The following is an 18,002-nucleotide window of genomic DNA, read 5'->3' as shown; positions in this document are numbered from 1 at the left end:
CTCCACAACTAGACTGAAGAACAAAACGACAGCAACTTGTCTGTTCCCCTTCCCCCAATTCCCCAGCGCTGTTCCCATCCCCTCAATTCCCCAATAAAAATATTTAAAAAAAACTAATTAAAAAAATAAAAGAGAGAACCTATCTCAGCATAATAAAGGCCATAGATGACAAACTCACAGCTAATAGCATACTCAATGAGGAAAAGCTAAAAGCATTCTCCTTAAGAATCCTAGGAACAAGACAAGGATGTTCACTTTTACCACTTTTATGCAACATAGAATTGAAAGTCCTAGCCACAGCAATCAGACAAGAAAAAGAAATTAAAGACATGCAAATTGGAAAGCAAGAAGTAAAACTCATTATTTGCAGATGATATCATACTACATATAGGAAGCCCCAAAGATTCCACCAGAAAACTGTTAGAACTGATAAATGAATTTAGTAAAATAGCAGGATACAAAATTATTATTCAGAAATCAATTGCATTTTATACACCAATAGTGAACGCTCAGAAAGGTAAATTAAGAAAACAATCTATTCATAATAGTATTAAAAAATAAAATCCTAAGAATACATTTAACCAAGGAGGTAAAAGACCTGTACTTGGGAAATTATAAGAACTGAAGAAAGACATAGAAGCAGAGCCGGCCAAGGGCTCAGTTGGTTAAGAGCTCACTCAAGAGTGCAAGCTCTGAGCAACAGGGTTGCCAGTTCGAGTCCCAGCCTAAGCTGAGCTGCTGCTGAGCTGCCAACAGGTGGCAGGATGGCTCAGCTAAAAAGAAAAAAAAAAGAAATAGAAGAAGCATATATATGTGCTCATGGATAGGAAGAATACCATAGTTAAAATGTCCATACTACCCACAATAATCTATGGATTTAATGCAATCCCTATCAAAATAATAATGCATTTTTTACAGAAGAACAAATAATCCTAAAATATATGTGGGACCATAAATGACCCTGAATAACCACAGCAATCTTGAAAAAGAAAAATGTTGAAGGTACTGTGCTACCTTATATCAAACTATACTACAAGGCTGTAGTAATCAAAACAGCATGGTATGGCATAAAATCAAATACACAGATCAATGGAACAGAATAGAGAGCCCAGAAATAAACCCACACCTATATGGTCATTTAACCTATGACCAAGTATATAGAATATACTTTGGGGTATATGAAGAATATACACTGGTGTAAAGACAATCTATTCAATAAATGGCACTGGGGAAACTGGTCTGATACATGCAAAAAATGAAACTGGACCAACTTCTTACTCTATATACAAGAATAAGCTTACAATGGATTAAAGGCTTAAATGTAACACCCAAAACCATAAAACTCCTTGAAGAAAACATAGGCAGTATTTTCTCCGACATTGCCTTTAGTAATATTTTTTCTAATATATCTCCTTGAGCAGGGAAAACAAAACAAAAGTAACTAACTAACTAAATAAATAAATAAGACTACATCAAAATAAAAAGTTTTGCACAGCAAAAAAACCATCAAAAAAAAGAAAGAAAACAAAAGACATGCTGCTACATGGGAGAAGATATTTGCCTATGATACATCTGATAAGGTCTTAATATCAAAAATTTATAAAAAACTCATACAACTCAACATCAATAAAACAAACAATCCAATTAAAAAGTGGACAGAGGACAAGAATAGACATTTCTTTAAAGAGTACATACAGATGGCCAATAGACACATGAAAAGATGCTCAATATCACTAATGATCAGAGAAACACAAATTAAAACTACAATGAGATATCACCTCACACCTGTCAGAATGGCCATCATCAATAAATCAAAAACAAGTGTTGGCAAGGATATGGAAAAAAAGGAAAGCTCATGCACTGTTTGTGGGACTGCAAATTGGTGTATCCACTATGAAAAATAGTATAAAATTTCCTCAAAAAATTAAAAATAGAACTACCTTATGAACCCAGCAATTCCACATCTGGGTATTCATCCAAAGAAATCCAAAACACTAATTTGAAAGATACATACACCTCTATGTTCACTGAAGTATTATTTACAATAGCCAAGATACAGAAGCAACCAAAATGCCCATCAATAGATAACTGGATAAAGAAGATGCAGTACATATATGACTATAAATTGAATATTACTCAGCCATTGAAAAAAGAAATTTTACCATTTGCAACAACATAGATGGAACTAGAGGGTATTATTTTAAGTGAAATAAGTCAGACAGAGAGACAAATACCATATGATGTCACTTATATGTGGAATCTAAAGAACAAAACAAACAAACAAACAAACAAAAATCAGAAACAGACTCATAGATACAGAAAGAAAAAACTGATGGTTACCAGATGGGAGAAGTGTTGGGGGGCTGGGTGAAAAGGTGAAGGGATTAGGAAGTATTAATTGGTAGTTACAAAATAGTCATGGTGATGTAAAGTACAGCATAGAGTATATAGTCAATAATATTGCAACAACTATGTGTAACACCAGGTGAGTACTAGACTTATCAGGAGATCTCTTCATAAATTAGACAAATGTCTAAACTCTATGCTGTAACTAATTAGTTCCACTATATGAAACTAATACAAAGTAATATCGAATGTTAATTATAATTGAAAAATTTTTAAACGTAAATAAAAAGCATTAATGACGTTCTATTGCCCAATAAGTCAAAGAGTACATAGTCTGGCAGTCAATGGTTTCCTTAAATACGGTGTTATCTACCTTTACAGCTTTGCCTCCTAGTACTCCCCTAATATGTCTAGCACTCCAGCCACACTGAGATCCTTAATGTTCAAAAGAGATGTTTTCCCCAAACAGAATTTGCATATATATATGATATAGATAGATACAGATATAGACATAGATATAGATATATAGCATATCAGTCTTACCTATTTGTAAAGGCTTTCTCAGATGTCCTGTTCTTCATGAAAACTTTTGTGGTTAATTCAAGACTGTTATGCTGGCCCCTTTTTAAAAAATCCCCATTTATACCTCTCTTAAAGTACCTAACTTCCTCTCCTTTTTGAAGGTAATTTGTGTCTGTGTCTTATTTATGACCCCTGCTTCCCTACACATTTCACTCCCCAACAACTAGGCCAGAAACTTCTTGAAGTCAGAGGCTGGTTCTTATACACATCTATATCTCTTAGAGCACCTAGTGCTATGTTTGGAATGTGGTGTGTTCATCCAATATTTATTCAGCAACTATTATTCAACATCTATCATTTTCCAGGCACCATGCTTAGTACTGAGGATATAGATAGTGGAAAAATCCAGATGATATCTGTCATTTTGGACCTTATAGTCTAGTGAGTAAGAATGATAGTTGCCATAAAATATGAAAAATGATCATAGGCAATATATAGTGTACTCTATACATACAAAAGAGGAGAACCAACTAAAATATTAAGAACATATCTGCTTAAAAGAAGTGAACTTAAAGCTGAGACTATCCTCCTGAAGTCTGTACTTTTCCTGTTGGTCATACTCTTATTGGCCACATTTAATTCATTTTCATTAGTATGTCTTAGCTTGTAACTTTGAAATACTCGTGAATATAGCATCTCCCTTAAGATTTCTCTGGCGTCCTTCTGTGAGACCTTATGATGCTTTTTTTGTTTATATAACATAATTTTCTAGTAGGAAAAGTTGCTAAGGATGATTGCAAAGTTTTTCAAACATGAAAAAATCCCTAGTCAGCTGTGCTATAATGAATGTAAACACTACTTTAAGAGCGGTGGAGACAAAAGACAAAGGAGGCATTTTTTGAGAGCATACCACTATTTTTTGTGATCTTTCTTCCTCAATAAGAATCCATATTGGGTTTGTTTTGCCTTTCAAAATTTTTTATTAAATTTATTGGTGTGACATTGGTTAGTAAAATTGCATAGGTTTAAAGTGTACATTTCTATAATACATCATCTATACATCACATTGTGTGTTCACCACCCAGAGTCAGTTCTCCTTCCATCACCATATATTTGATCCCCTTTTCCCTCTTCTACAACCTCCTCCCTCCTTATCCTCTGGTAACCACTAAACTGTTGCCTGTATCTATGAGTTTTTGTTAATTTGCCTTGTTGGTTTGTTGCTTTCAGTTTTATATCCCACATATGAGTAAAGTCATATGGTTCTCAACTTTTACTGACTGATTTTGCTTAACATGATAATCTCAAAATCCATCCATGTTGTCACAAATGGCAGTATTTCAAGAAACAATCCATATTGTAACAGAGAGTAGAACAGACTCCAGTTTTGAATGAGATATTTATTTGAAGGGACATGTCGGACACCTTGAGCAATTTTTTTCCTGCTTCAAGATCTATTCTTTTTTAATTTTACTTACTTGATAAGTGGAAAAAAGAAGAAAGAAAAATATAATTGATGGCTTCCTAAATTTAACCTTATTTTTACCAATCTACAGGTCAGAAACTGTTTCATATGGAGTTTTCCTGGGGAGATTTTATTTTTATTTATGAATAGGTATCTGTTTGTCCATACTTGAAATTTCACTAAATTTTACTCTTGATGTCGTTCAAGAGTATTTTCTAGCAATATTATGTCTTTGGTTGCTTATCCAGCAAAAAACTGGTTCAACTGAGGATCAGGTAAACCTTCCATGTCATTTTACTGAGACTTCCTCTGAGAATGATGTTGTTATCTATGAAGATGTTATACTTTCCCCCATAAATGTGTTTCTTTATTTTAATAAAGGAAAGTGAATTATTAAAAATACTAAATCATTCATTAGAGAAATGCAAATAAAAACCACAATGAGGGCCGGCCGAGTGGCACGATGGTTAAGAAATGGCTTGGGACGCCAGAGAGCCCCGGTTCGGATCCCACACATGAGGGCCAGTGATACTGCCCTCTACAGCTAAGATGCTGAACAACAGCTCAACCTGGAGCTGGGCTGCCCTGAGTCGTCGGTGACGGGTAGGCTGCAGCCCCTGCTGCAGTGGGTTGCCACGGGCTACCATGTGTAGCCAGCAGCCAGCGTGGGCGGCCCTCAAGCCACCGTGAGTGGCTGTCCAGAAGCCGGCGACTGATCTGCCCCACCCAGGAAGAGCGCAATAATGGTGCCAACTTGGGCCAGTGAAGCAACATCTTCCACAGCTAGACCGAAGAACAAAGGGACAGCAACTGGTCTCTTCCCCTTCACCCACTTCCCCAGTACTGTTCCCATCCCCCAATTCCCCAATAAAAATCTTAAAAAAAAAAACCACAATGAGATACAACCTCACTCTGGTCAGAATGGTTATCATAAATAAATCAACAAACAACAAGTGCTGACGAGTTTGTGGACAAAAGGGAATGCTTGTGTACTGTTGGTTAGATTGCAGATTGGTGCATCCATTATGGAAATCAGTATGGAGGTATCTCAAAAAATTGTAAAGGGAACTACCTTATGATCCAGCAACTCCACTCTTGGGTATCTATCCAGAGAAATCCAAAACACTAATTCAAAAAAATATATGCACACCTTTGTTTATTGCAGTGCTACTTACAATAGCCAAGACATGGAAACAACCTAAATGCCCATCGATAGATAACTGGATTAAGAAACTGTGGCACATTTATACAATGGAGTATTCCTCAGCCATAAAGAAGAATGAAATTTTACCATTTTCAATTATATGGATGGATCTAGAGAACATTATGCTAAGCAAAATATGTCAGACAGAGAAAGACAAATTCCATATGATTTCACTTATATGTGGAATCTAAAGAATGGAATAAAGAGCAAATTAATCACAGTCTCAGAGATATAGAAGAAAATCTGAGGGTTGCTAGATGGAAGGGGGATGGGGATGAGGGAGAAGGTGAAGGGATTAGAAAGCACAAATTGGTAACCACAAACTTGCCACAGGGATACAAAAGACAGCTTGGGGGATATAATGAATAATGTAAAGGTTTTGTACAGTGTCAGGTAGGTACTTGTTTTATTAGGGAGACCACTTCATGGATGGCGTAGATGCCTGGCTACTGCAGCGTACACCTAAAGCTGAAGCTGGATAATACTGAATGTCAACTATAATTATATATACACAGGGTGTGGAGTACAGCATAGGGAATAGGGTCAATGGAACTGTAACAGTGATATACCATGTCAGAGGGGTAGTAGATTGAGGGAGGGGTGTTATCACTTTGCGAGGGGTGTAAATGTCTAACTATTACATTGTTTTGTACACCTCCAACCAATTTTTTTAAAAAGCTAGCAGAGAAAGTTTATACCTGGCATATAGTAGGTGCTCAATAAATTGTATTTTTTAATTATAAAAAAATACTAGATCATTAAATGACCTAATTTCAAATGATGGTCTTTGAGACACATTAGTGGCAAGTAGAGATTTTATTTTGGGATACAGAGCCTTGCCATGCAACCATCCAATCATAGTCATAGGCAATCACTTGCTCAAAAGCCAACTTTATTTTAGAGTTCTGGTTAGAAAAATATTTTAGTAAGCCAAAGAAAAGTAGACCTAGTGCTGCAAGTCACTGCATATCATGTGGGGCTTAACAAGATGTGTGCATGTGTATAGAGGGGCAATTGTACCATTATGATACATGAGTAATCACAAATGTTGGCTAGAAGAGAGCTGGACAATTTCTTCCTGGTTATTATCAGCACACACAGAAAAATCTCAAAACTTCTTTTTCACTTCTGAAAATCTTCAAGTAAAATAGCTTACAGTCTTTCCAGGAAACCTGTCCAGCAACTGCATCTAGGTAAAGAGCTGACTATAACACAGTAATAAAATACTTTAGACAGCAGTTCTCAACCTGCGGGTCATGACCCCTTTGGGGTGGAACAACCCTTTCACAGGGGTCACCTAAGACTATCGGAAAACAAAAAGATATTTACATTACGATTCATAACAGTAGCAAAATTACAGTTATACAGTAACAACAAAAATAATTTTATGGTTGGGGGTCACCAAAACATGAGAAACTGTATTAAGGCATCGTGGCATTAAGAAGGTTGAGAACTGCTGCTTTAGAAAGTCTTTGCCTGGTTGATTCTCCTAGGAAATTCACCAGTTCTGACCTACTAAATGTTCCATTGGAATTATTTATTTATTCTAAAGGAGGGTGTTCTGCCTGGATACCACATCCAATCAGGCTCACAAATTCTTTTATTTTTTATTATTCTATGATTCCCCCATCGGCCAACTTCATGAAGGGGAAAATACCTATATGTGGACAAACAATGGAGTTATTGTGAGCAGTGCCATTGTTCCAGAAAGTTCTTTCACTAGCTGAATCTAAATGTCTCTGCTGACCTCTGAAGACCATTTCCTTTCCAACAGATAGTGCATCTTGTTTCTCTGCTCTGAGTAGTACTCTTAATTACATGAAGACAGTAAGAAGGTCATCATTCTACCTCACATCATCAGTGAAAAATGTCGAGCCACACTGTCTTTCCATGGACATCCTAGCTTGTAACCATTTCATATCCTGGAGACCAAACTGGTATTGATTAGGGATGGGCGACCCCAGAGGCTAATGAAATCTGTACTGATAATTAGCAAGTACTTTAGTCACTATCCACTTCCTTGTTCCTACCACTCATTTAAAAAAATGTTAGTTTGTTCCTTAACAGCTCCCAGCTCTTGGGATCTGGCTCTTATCCACATGATTTATAGGTTTTTATTTTTATTATTTCCCTTTTTCTTAGGAAGGATTCTCAAAACATGGTCCCTGGACTAGCTGGAGTGCGTGTTGAAATGAATACTCTCAGATGCACTAAATCTTAAATACCAAAGGATGGAACCAAAGCATCTACATTTTAACAAACTTCCTAGAGAACCAAATCAGGGAATCTTCAAATATGAAGATTTCCTTGCTACATAAAGGGCAATACAAATATCAGTTCAGTAATTTTGTTAAACTCCATAGCCAACTTAAGTCCTTACTGGCATTCACTGTGCTTTCCTATCTCCATTGCCTCTGCTCTCAATTTTCCCTCTGCTTAAAATGTTCTATCCCATCTTTACCTATTGAAATCCTGCCTATCCTCCAAGGCAACAAAACAAAAATGTGACCTTTTTCATGAAGCCTTTCATTATCCTCTACCTAGTTGTGATCATACCCACCTGTGAACTCTCATAGTACTTTGTTTGTTCTAGAAGTATGCCTCCTTCTTATCCATTCCACAAAATTGTGAGGTCTTTACCAACAAAGATCATGTTATATGTTTTATTGACTTATAATCTTCCACCCCTAAAGTGTCCAGCTGCTTTGCATGTAGTAGCTACTCCATTAGATTCAAATAAGTTTCTTGAACATCTAGATCAGAACTCAACATAATGGAAAGATCCCTTTATGTCTTATATACGCTATGTTCTTTTGTTAACATTTTGAATATAGCTCTAGTTTGTTGACTATTATTTAACTTCTGATTCATATTTGATCTCAAATCTTTATTTATACATGGTTAAAATACTAGAGAAAGTAATAAATCACTTTTGCTAGGTCCTATGAAACACTGAGCACACAGTTTAGAATTAAATGTAGCCAAATATCTGGCTAGTAGTAGCTGCTGTTTTTACCACTCTGAGTATGTGTATCCTAACTTTCTATTTAAAACACAAGTCACCATTTTACAAAGTTCCATTTTACACATTAAATTTCAAATATTTTCACTTTGTAGCAGAGATGAGAAGATCACAAGGTATGTTACAGTGGGAAAACAGCACATAGTATTTTCTGTTCTCAGTGCTGACATGGCTGTGGGGATTTTCCTCAGCTCTTCTGAATGTTCACCTTGTGCCTTAGACCAGACATGAACATTGGAAAAGAAAAAAACTTTTTAAGGAAAGTTATAAGCTTCCAAGCTTACATAAAACAAGCTAAGGTCCAAGATAATCAAGTCCTTCTGGCCCTTTTCACTGTTTTGCAGTCCTTTTCTTGCAATTTTCTCTTTGAGCATGTGCCCTATACACTTCCTCATAGGATTAATAGGCTGCAAAAGTGGAGCTATAAACCAAACATATGGGGTATGGTAAAAAGAGCGAGTGGATTGGAAAATTATACCAGTCTCCAAAGCCTCACCCCAGTGTTGGCCTTGACTTGGGGTATAGGTAGCTACCTAATGTAGTGTAATTTCAAGAGTTGCCAAAAAAACCTCCTTTAAGCAAAAAGAAAGGAAAAATTCCTTCCCAGTTATCGGCTGGGGTCCAAACTCCTTTTTCTTAGGCATAAGCCTTTTGCTTTACAGAGAGTTTAGGCTTGGAATGCAAGACTTCCACATTTGAAGATGGAGTCCAGGAAGTTAAACATGGCAACTTTTCCTGGGTAATGTCAGTACCCCACAAAAACTCAGAATTTCTGGATCATGTGCAATAGATCCCAGAGCTTTTGCATACTTTGCCTTTCAGCTCAGTTAATAAATCAGCTTTTTCTAGTCTTGGTGCTTAATAGTTCATGCTACTTTTGTTTTACTTATATTTTGGGGCCATTTCTCCACATTATATTATCCAAAATCTATAACGTTTGGTTTTAAAGAACAAAAGATTAATATAGAAACCTCCCAGCAGACACTGGGATCTTCATAAACTGAATAAATAATCCTGATGGAAAATGGTTTAAAACTTAAGATTTTAAATACTAAAATGCAAGTGACAAAAGGGCCGGCTGAGTGGCTCAGTTGGTTAAGAGCTCGCTCAAGAGTTTGAGCTCTGAGCAACAGCGGTTCGAGTCAGCCCGAGCTGAGCAGCCGTGAGCTGCCAACAGGTGGCGGGATGGCTCAGCTAAAAAAAATAAAAAAATAAAAAATAAAAAAATAAAATGCAAGTGACAAAAAGGAATAGTGTAGCCCTTAGTAACTACCCCCAAAAGTACCCATTAAACCCTCAGTAATTACTTTTAAAATTCCCATAGAACAATTGATATCCCAAGAGCAAGGTAATAAATCTAAAATATGGAGATCCAATTCATGGATTTTAAATGACAGATAATAGATCCTATCCTTAGATTAGGCTTTGAGGCAGATATGAGAGAGGGATACAAGACATTAGCCAGCGGTTCTCAACCTGTGGGTCACGATCCCTTTGGGGGTCAAACGACCCTTTCACCGGGGTTGCCTAAGACCACCGGAAAACAAGAAAGATATTTACATTACGATTCATAACAGTAGCAAAATTACAGTTATAGAGTAGTAATGAAAATAATTTTATGGTTGGGGTCACTACAACATGAGGAACTGTATTAAGGGGTCGCGGCATTAGGAAGGTTGAGAACCGCTGCATTAAACACTGCTGTCCCAGTTGATTGAATATAAGCCTCTATTGGCTCTTCTCTTTGTCAAACCTGTCTTATTTTCTGGTTCTTTAAAACTATGTCTTTTGTACAGGATTTTAGTTGGTTAATTCTCAATCTTCTACCATGATTTCTATGCTTAGAAAGTAGATCCTACAATTTAAGCAAAACTTTAAAAGAGTCTACTTTGTCCCTAACTTCAAAAAATAAGCCTCCTGGGGGCCGGCTGAGGGGCTCAGTTGGTTAAGAGTGAGTGCTCTGAGCAACAGGGTTGCCAGTTAGATTCCCTCATGGGCTAGTGAGCTGCGCCCGAGCTGTGCTGCCACTGAGCTGGTGAAAGCACATGCTCTTAGCAGAAAGGTTGAAGGTTTGAGTCCCGCATGGGATGGTGGGTTGTGCCCCACCCCCACAATTAAGATTGAACACGGCACCTTGAGCTGAGCAGCCGTGAGCTGCTGACGAGAGGCCGGATGGCTTAGTGTGCAACAAATCTGCCAATTTGTCTCCCACATAGGATGGTGGACTATGTCCACCCCGTCCCCCAAATAGATTGAAAGCGGCAACTGGACTTAAAGCTGAGCTTGCACCCTCCACAACTAAGATTGAAAGACAACAACTTGACTTGGAGCTGATGGGTCCTGGAAAAACACAATGTTACCCTTCCCCAATTCCCTAACACTGTCCCTCTCTCCAATTCCCCAATAAAATTCTTTAAAAAAAAGAGAAAGGAATAACATTTATAAAATAAATAAATAAATAAGCCTCCCATATCCTTGAATTACTAGTCAAGGAGTGATCACATGCTAAGAACCATTACTGTAATCCTACATTTCTCCTTCCAGCAGCACAACCCTCCTGATTAGAAGCAAACTGAGTATTCTGGAAACTCTTGGCTCTTTGAGGTATCTTTCTAGTTACTGACACTAAACTGTCATCAAAAAAGGTGACTGGATTCCTTGACGATCTTCCACCAGTGATGGGAACAGTATGACAGGTATGCACCCTTTAGCTTAGGTGGAAGCAGAGAGGGTGGCACACCATTTTTAACGCATCTCCTTCCAAGACTCTCCTGCATTTGTAAGCCACCACATTTGGGAAAAGAGCTATAACTATAAAGTGTTAGAGGAGTAGGTATCTGTTGCTCTGAAACTGTCTCCAAAAGGAGGGTTACAAGGATAAAATGGGGAAAGTCCTAGACTAACCTCAAAGATCTTGGTGCCAAATCAACTGTACCCATGATCCAAGAACCCACATAATACCATATTCACTTGGAGATCTCTCTAGCCCATGTGTGGAATAAGGATGCCCAAGGTATGAAACATCAAACATCAAATATCAAATTATATTGTAGATTCTCATCAGAACTATTGTCACATTTGTCTGAGATGCCATCAAGTATATTGATTGAAAGGAGGTGGTGAAAACTGTGCCAGATTGGACCCTTTCATATGACAAACTCTGTTCTTCCCACACCAATTTTTAGGTACTAGATTCACAAAGACCTAGAAATTTTACTCTTCTCTAGGTAAAGGCTAAATTGTTCTAAAGGATCACAGATCCAATCTTAAGTCAAGCCTGGGATCACGTTAAGTCCTGGAACTTGGAGCATAAGCAATATTTGAGTGTAATTTTGCATACGGTGTTCACAGCATAGCATGCTCTGTTACTAAATAAAATAATTTTTTTAGTTAATGGCATTATTTGCAATATTTGGTTCATTTTTGATGATTCCTTATTTCACTGGAGTGAAAAGTAATACAATTCAAGATTGAAACATAATGAAGCAAGACTGGAAAGGTCAATGTTGTGTGATCTTGTTCCTTGGATTTAAAAGCAAAATATATACCATCCATTCTTTTCTTGTAGTATGAGTTGAAAAGTATCTAAGAAGCTCAGAAAAACCCTTCTTCCAAAATCTTTTACAGGCGTTCCTACAAAAATACTATGAGTTTCTATTTTGGGTTGACTCAAAGGATAGAGTGGCATCTTCTAGCTAAAATTAATAGGCAAGCAAATAAGGAATCTCCTCTGGCAAATGCAAATTTGTTATACCTTTCTAGCACAGTATTAGTAACAACCGGCAGTATTTCAGAAGGAAAAACAAACATTTACATGTTATCTCTGTTTACAATATTTTGACATGAGTAACAGCTCTACTTCCTTTTTATTGTTAAATGGCATAACTTTCTTATTTTAGACTAAATATTTCTGCAGATGTGTTTACCAAATATAAGTTGAAGCATATCATGCACTTGTGCAAAATTTCTTCAAGTGTCCACATTCTGACCTAAAAATCTGACATTCAAAGTTCTATTTTCTCTTTTTAGCCTGATCTCTTATTATATTGTTCCAAATGCTCTAGGCATCATGATGCCAGGCTGGACTTGAATACATCATGTACCTTGATGTCTCTGTCTTTTAATTTAGCCTGAAGGTTTTTATGTTCCACTCCCCCATCTCTACATTCCCACTTGGATAGGAAAATTCTTGATAGAAAGGAGTATTTTGATTAGCTAATATCTTCCTACAAGACTTCCTTGATGCATTCAAATTAGAATTACCTCTTTCCTTTGACTTCCCATAGCATATTGCTTGTGCCTCTATTATAGCCTGATGTGTTTCATCCTATCTCAAGGCATAATTAGTCGTCTATATTTTCACTAGATTGTAAGCTCTTTGACAATGGGGACTTTTTCCTAATCACCTGTGTATCTCTCACAACACTTAGAATATAACTGTACTAAAGGATTGTCCATTAGCTGACAGTTAGGAAATATCTATTAAATGGATAATACAAATGCCCCTGAATGTTTGGAGAACCATTTTTTTTCCCAGTTATACAGTTCTGTGTAATTTTTGCTGTATGCCATTTAAAGGCTCTTCAAGTTATAAAACCTAAACACACATTTAATAATTCTGAGTTATTGTTTTAATCATTGATATTGGCTACTGCAAAGCATTTGGAGATTACAAAGGCTGATTCTTAAAGAACTTTCCTTTTTTTCATTTACTGAGAAGTACATCTAATTGTTTTTCTTTATAGATTTGCTTTTCCAAACAGGAACATTTTCTCTTCCTTATTAGTAATCTACCAATGAATAAAATAAGTGTTCTAAATGCTATCCTATTGAACTAATTAGAATTTCCTCTGTAGTTTCCCAAAAATACACAAAATGTATTTCCTTAAATGATTGGGAGTCAAATTGAAGAAACTTCAAAAACAATTAAAGATAAAACACATCTTTCACAGCAACAGTGGCCTCCAAAAGGTCAATGTCCATTTAACACTTTGAAAATCATCCAACTACAAATTTACCATCTTATCTGCAAGCTATGATCTTGTACTATGGTATAAGACTGAAAACACGTTATTGCTTTTTTTTTAAATCTACTCTTGAGAATATACATTTAAGCAGCCACATTGTATTATGATCAAAAGAAGTACAAATAAAAGGAAGTCAGGTTAAAAAAGTATCAGCTCCCCAACACACACACACACACACACACACACACACACACACACACACACACACCAGAATGGAGTGCAACACATTTCTTTGTGGCAATGTGGTGCTATTTTTATTTTTTCTACCACAGCCTGCTGCCCTCAGTGCAGGAAATGAGAAGTCCCTCTTCCACCGTAGCCAGGGGACTCACCAAGTACCTGAAAGTATGTTGAACAAGCACTGATCCCAAAACCTGCAATTGTAAAAAGATAATATATACTTTTTCTTATGAAATTTACCTTCTGGTTTGCTCACTTTTATTTCTCACATAGGCCAATTGCTTATCTCTTTAAGTCACTATCCACTTGGAAAGTTAAGCTGGACTTCTGGCCACCTGTAGGCCTAGGGAATTAATTTGTCCTAGGCTGAGTTTATTTCTAATCCCTTTCCTTAAATGTACCTTGTGAAAGGCTAAAGAAACAAGTATTTCTATTAATAAACTGAAACTGGTGACAATAAGTAAAAGGATTATTTTCAGTTAATGGTACTTTTATTTTATTGATTTATTTTTCAATTATAATTGATATACAATATTAGTTTCAGGTGTATAACATAATAATTAGGCATTTATGTATGTTTCAAAGTGATCATCCTGATAAGTCTTATACCCATCTGGCACCATACATAGTTACCACAATATTATTGACTATATTCCCTAAGCTGTATTTTACATTTCCATTACAATTTTTATAACTGGCAATTTATATATCTTAATCTCTTCACCCTTTTCATTCATACCCCCAAACTCCTCTTCCATCTGGTGACCATCATTTTGTTCTCACATCTATGTGTTTGTTTCTGTTTTGTTTCTTCATTTATTTTGTGTTTTAGATTCCACATATAAGTAAAATCATATGGCATTTTTCTTCCTTTGTCTGACTTATTTCACTTAGCATAACACCCTCTAGGACCATCCATGTTGTCACAAATGGTAAGATTTCATTCTTTTTTATGGCCAATTAATATTCCATTATATATGTACCACATCTGGATAAAAAATGGCATTATTTGCAATATCATGTTGGTTTTTTATTGCTCTATTTCGCTGGAATGAAAATTAAATGACTAGCTACTTCTTGAGAGGTTTTTTTGTTTGTTTTTTTCATTTCCATTTTCATGAAATATCTTTTTCCATCCCTTTACTTTTTGTCAGTGTGTGTCTTTCAATCTGAAGTGAGTCTCTTGTATGCAGCATATGTAAGGGTTTTGTTTTCTTATCCATTCAGCCCTCCTATGTCTTTTTTTTTTTCAGTGGAGCAATTCTATCTTTTATTATTATTATTATTATTATTATCATTATTATTAGTTTCAGGTGTATAGAATAATGCAATAATTATATTTTTTCACCAATTTTGTCATTTCTTTTTTTTATTTTATTTATTTATTTTTTTTTATTTATTGTTAGTTTCAGGTGTACAGAACAATGCAATAGTTACCCTTTTCACCCTCACAAAGTAACAACCCCCCTCCCCCATTTCTCGCCCCCCCCACCTTCAAATCATGCTTATCTATTACAATTCCATTGAATCCGTTCCCGCACTCTACTCCGTGTCCCGAGGTTATATGTATATATAATTATAGTTGACATACAGTATTATTCAACATCAGTTTCAGAAATACAATGCGGTGGTAAGGCCTCCACATCAACTATGAAGTGGACTCCCCAAAAGGGCATTGGTCCATCTGGCCCCCTAAGAAATGCTTACAACGTTATTGATTGTATTCCTCGGCCTATCTTTTTCTATCCCTGAGGCCATATTACAATTACCAATTTGTATTGTCTCATCCCTTCCCCTCTCCTTCATCCCCACCCCCTCCCAACTAACAACCCTCAGTTCTTCCTCTGTGTCTCTGAGACTATCTCCATCCACTTCTCCCATCCATTCAGTTCCTTAGAATCCACGTATAAGTGAGATCATATGATATTTGTCTTTCTCTGACTGACTTATTTCACTTAGCATAATGTCTTTTGATTGGAGCATTTAATCCATTTACATTGAAAGTAATTGTTGATAGATATGAAGTTATTGCCATTTTATTATTCATAATTTTGACTTTTTTCCATCTTAAATAAGTCCCTGTAACATTCCTTGCAATACTGATTTAGTGGCGATAAACCTCTTTAGCTTTTTCTTGTCTGGGAAGCTCTTTACCTCTCCTTCGATTTTAAATGATAGCCTTGCTGGGTAGAGTAGCCTTGGTCGGAAGTCCTTGCTTTCCTTTCTTTTTTTTTATTAAATTTATTGAGATCACAATGGTTAGTAAAATTATATAGGTTTCAAGTGCAAATTTTTATAGTACATCATCTATATATCACATTGTGTGTTCACCACCCAGAATCAGTGGTAAAAGTGGAAAAAGGGGATCAAATATATGATGATGGAAAGAGAACTGATTCTGGATCCTTGCTTTTTATCACATTGAATATTTTGTGTCTATCCCTTCTGGCCTGCAAACTTTCTGCTGAGAAATCAGCTGACAATCTTACGGGAGCGTCCCTAAAATTTTCTCTTGCTGCTTTTAGGATTTTTTCTCTTTGTCTTTAACTGTTGTCATTATAATGTGTCTAAATGAGGGCCCGTTTGGATTTATCCCTTTTGGGACTTTGCATTTCCTGGACTTGTATGTTATTTCCTTCACCAGGTTACAAAGTTTTCAGTCATTATTTCTTCAAATAGGTTCTCAATCCCTTGCTTTCCCTCTTCTCCTTCGGGTACCTCCCAGAGGTCTCTTAAACTATTCTAATTTTTTTATTCTTTTTTTTTTTTTTTTGCTGTTCCAATTGGGTATTTTCTGTTACCTTGGCTTCCAAATCACTGCTTCAATCCTCTTCTTTATCTCATCTGCTGGTGATTCCTTCTAGTACATTCTTCATTTCAGTTATTATATACTTCATTTCTGACTGGCTCTTTTTTGTAGTGTCTGTGTCCTTTTTTATGCTTGCTATCTCTTTGTTGAAGTTCTCACTAAGTTCCCTGAGCATCCTTATAACTGTTTTTTGAACTCTGTCTTTCATAGGTTGCTTGCCTCCATTTTGTCTAGATCTTTTTCTGAAGTTTTTTCCTGTTCTTTCATTTGGGATGCATTACTTTGTTTCCTCATTTTGGCTGCCTCTCTGTGTTTGTTTCTATGTATTAGGTAGGGTTGCTTTGTGTCCCAGTCTTGGCCGGGTGACCTTATGTAGTAGGTGTCCTGTGTGACCCAGTGACACAATCTTCCTGGTCACCTGCTCTGGGTGCTCCAGGAGTGTCCCTTGTGTGACTTGTGTGTGTTCTCCTGTTATAGTTGAGCCTTGATTGCTATTGGCATATCAGTTGGTGGGATTGACCCTCAGGCGGATTGGTTGTGGGGTTTGGCCATGTCCACAGCTTATGGGCAGTTCTGTGGGAGGCTTACCTTACTGAGTGGGATTTGCCTCACTGGTTTCTGGTGCCTGTTGAGACCACGCTTTTTGTGTGCCAATTGTGGGGCTAATTGGGCAGTGCTTTGCTATGTTCTGAAGCCAACTTCCAAGTATGTTAGTAATGGGGCTTCTTGGGAGGGGCTCCTGTGCAAGCCTAGGTCAATCATTACCTGTGACTGGCTGGGGTCTACCTAGTTAGAGCTACAAAGCAATCCTTGGTTGTTTACTGCCTGTACTAATCCCTGGAGGCACATGGGAAATTCCAAGCTGCAAACCAAGGGCACGTGCTACCAGTACCAGGCCTGGATAACTGCAAAAAATTATGACACCTGGATGTCTGCTGCCACCTGCTGGCACCTTTAAAGTTCACCTTCTGAAAAATCCTTGTGGAGACGTGAGTTGGGTGAGGCAGGGTCTCAAGGGGTCACTAGACTGGGAAGAGTTGTGGTCACCAGATTAATGTAAATTCTGGTTTGGTGCCAGTGCTGAGCCTGGAGTGACTCCACAGAAGTCTCAGAGTACACCAAGAACAGTGGTTGGTGGTTGCCTGCCTGGGGCCCATTGACTCTGATAGTTTTCCAAGAGGAGTGCAATGTGAGAGGGACTGGCTGCTTGTGGAGAAAGTGCCTCCAGTGGTGCAGGAGTTGGGTGGAGCAGGCTCCCAGCTAAGTCAGCAAAGTGGAAAAGTGGAGCTCACCAAGCCAATCAAATTCAGATTTGGCCTGTGGGGGTGGGCTCAACCTAGGAAAGATGGTGCCTGCCTGCCGGCTGCACGGTAGAAGGACCCCTTAGCAGGAAACTGCCTGGATAATGCCAACTGTCCTCCAGTCTT

General features: G+C 37.2%; 1 protein-coding gene across 4 annotated transcripts in view; it reads right to left on the bottom strand.

The window, feature by feature from the left end:
* GPR174 (G protein-coupled receptor 174) overlaps positions 1-18,002 on the bottom strand; it is an 81,822-nt gene that overhangs the window by 21,882 nt on the left and 41,938 nt on the right. Inside the window, exon 4 of one of the 4 annotated variants that reach the window (XM_019648166.1) lies at positions 13,926-13,960. The exons of the other annotated variants lie outside the window; for them this stretch is intronic. The gene's annotated coding sequence lies outside the window, so the exon portion shown is untranslated. The remainder of the gene's footprint in view (positions 1-13,925; positions 13,961-18,002) is intronic. 4 annotated transcript variants of the gene reach the window in all.

The sequence above is a fragment of the Hipposideros armiger genome, unplaced genomic scaffold (assembly GCF_001890085.2).
Source record: "Hipposideros armiger isolate ML-2016 unplaced genomic scaffold, ASM189008v1 scaffold_121, whole genome shotgun sequence".
Classification (NCBI taxonomy): Eukaryota; Metazoa; Chordata; class Mammalia; order Chiroptera; family Hipposideridae; genus Hipposideros; species Hipposideros armiger.
The sequence above is the reverse complement of the archived record's forward strand: the minus strand, read 5'-3'. Positions and strand labels throughout refer to the sequence as shown.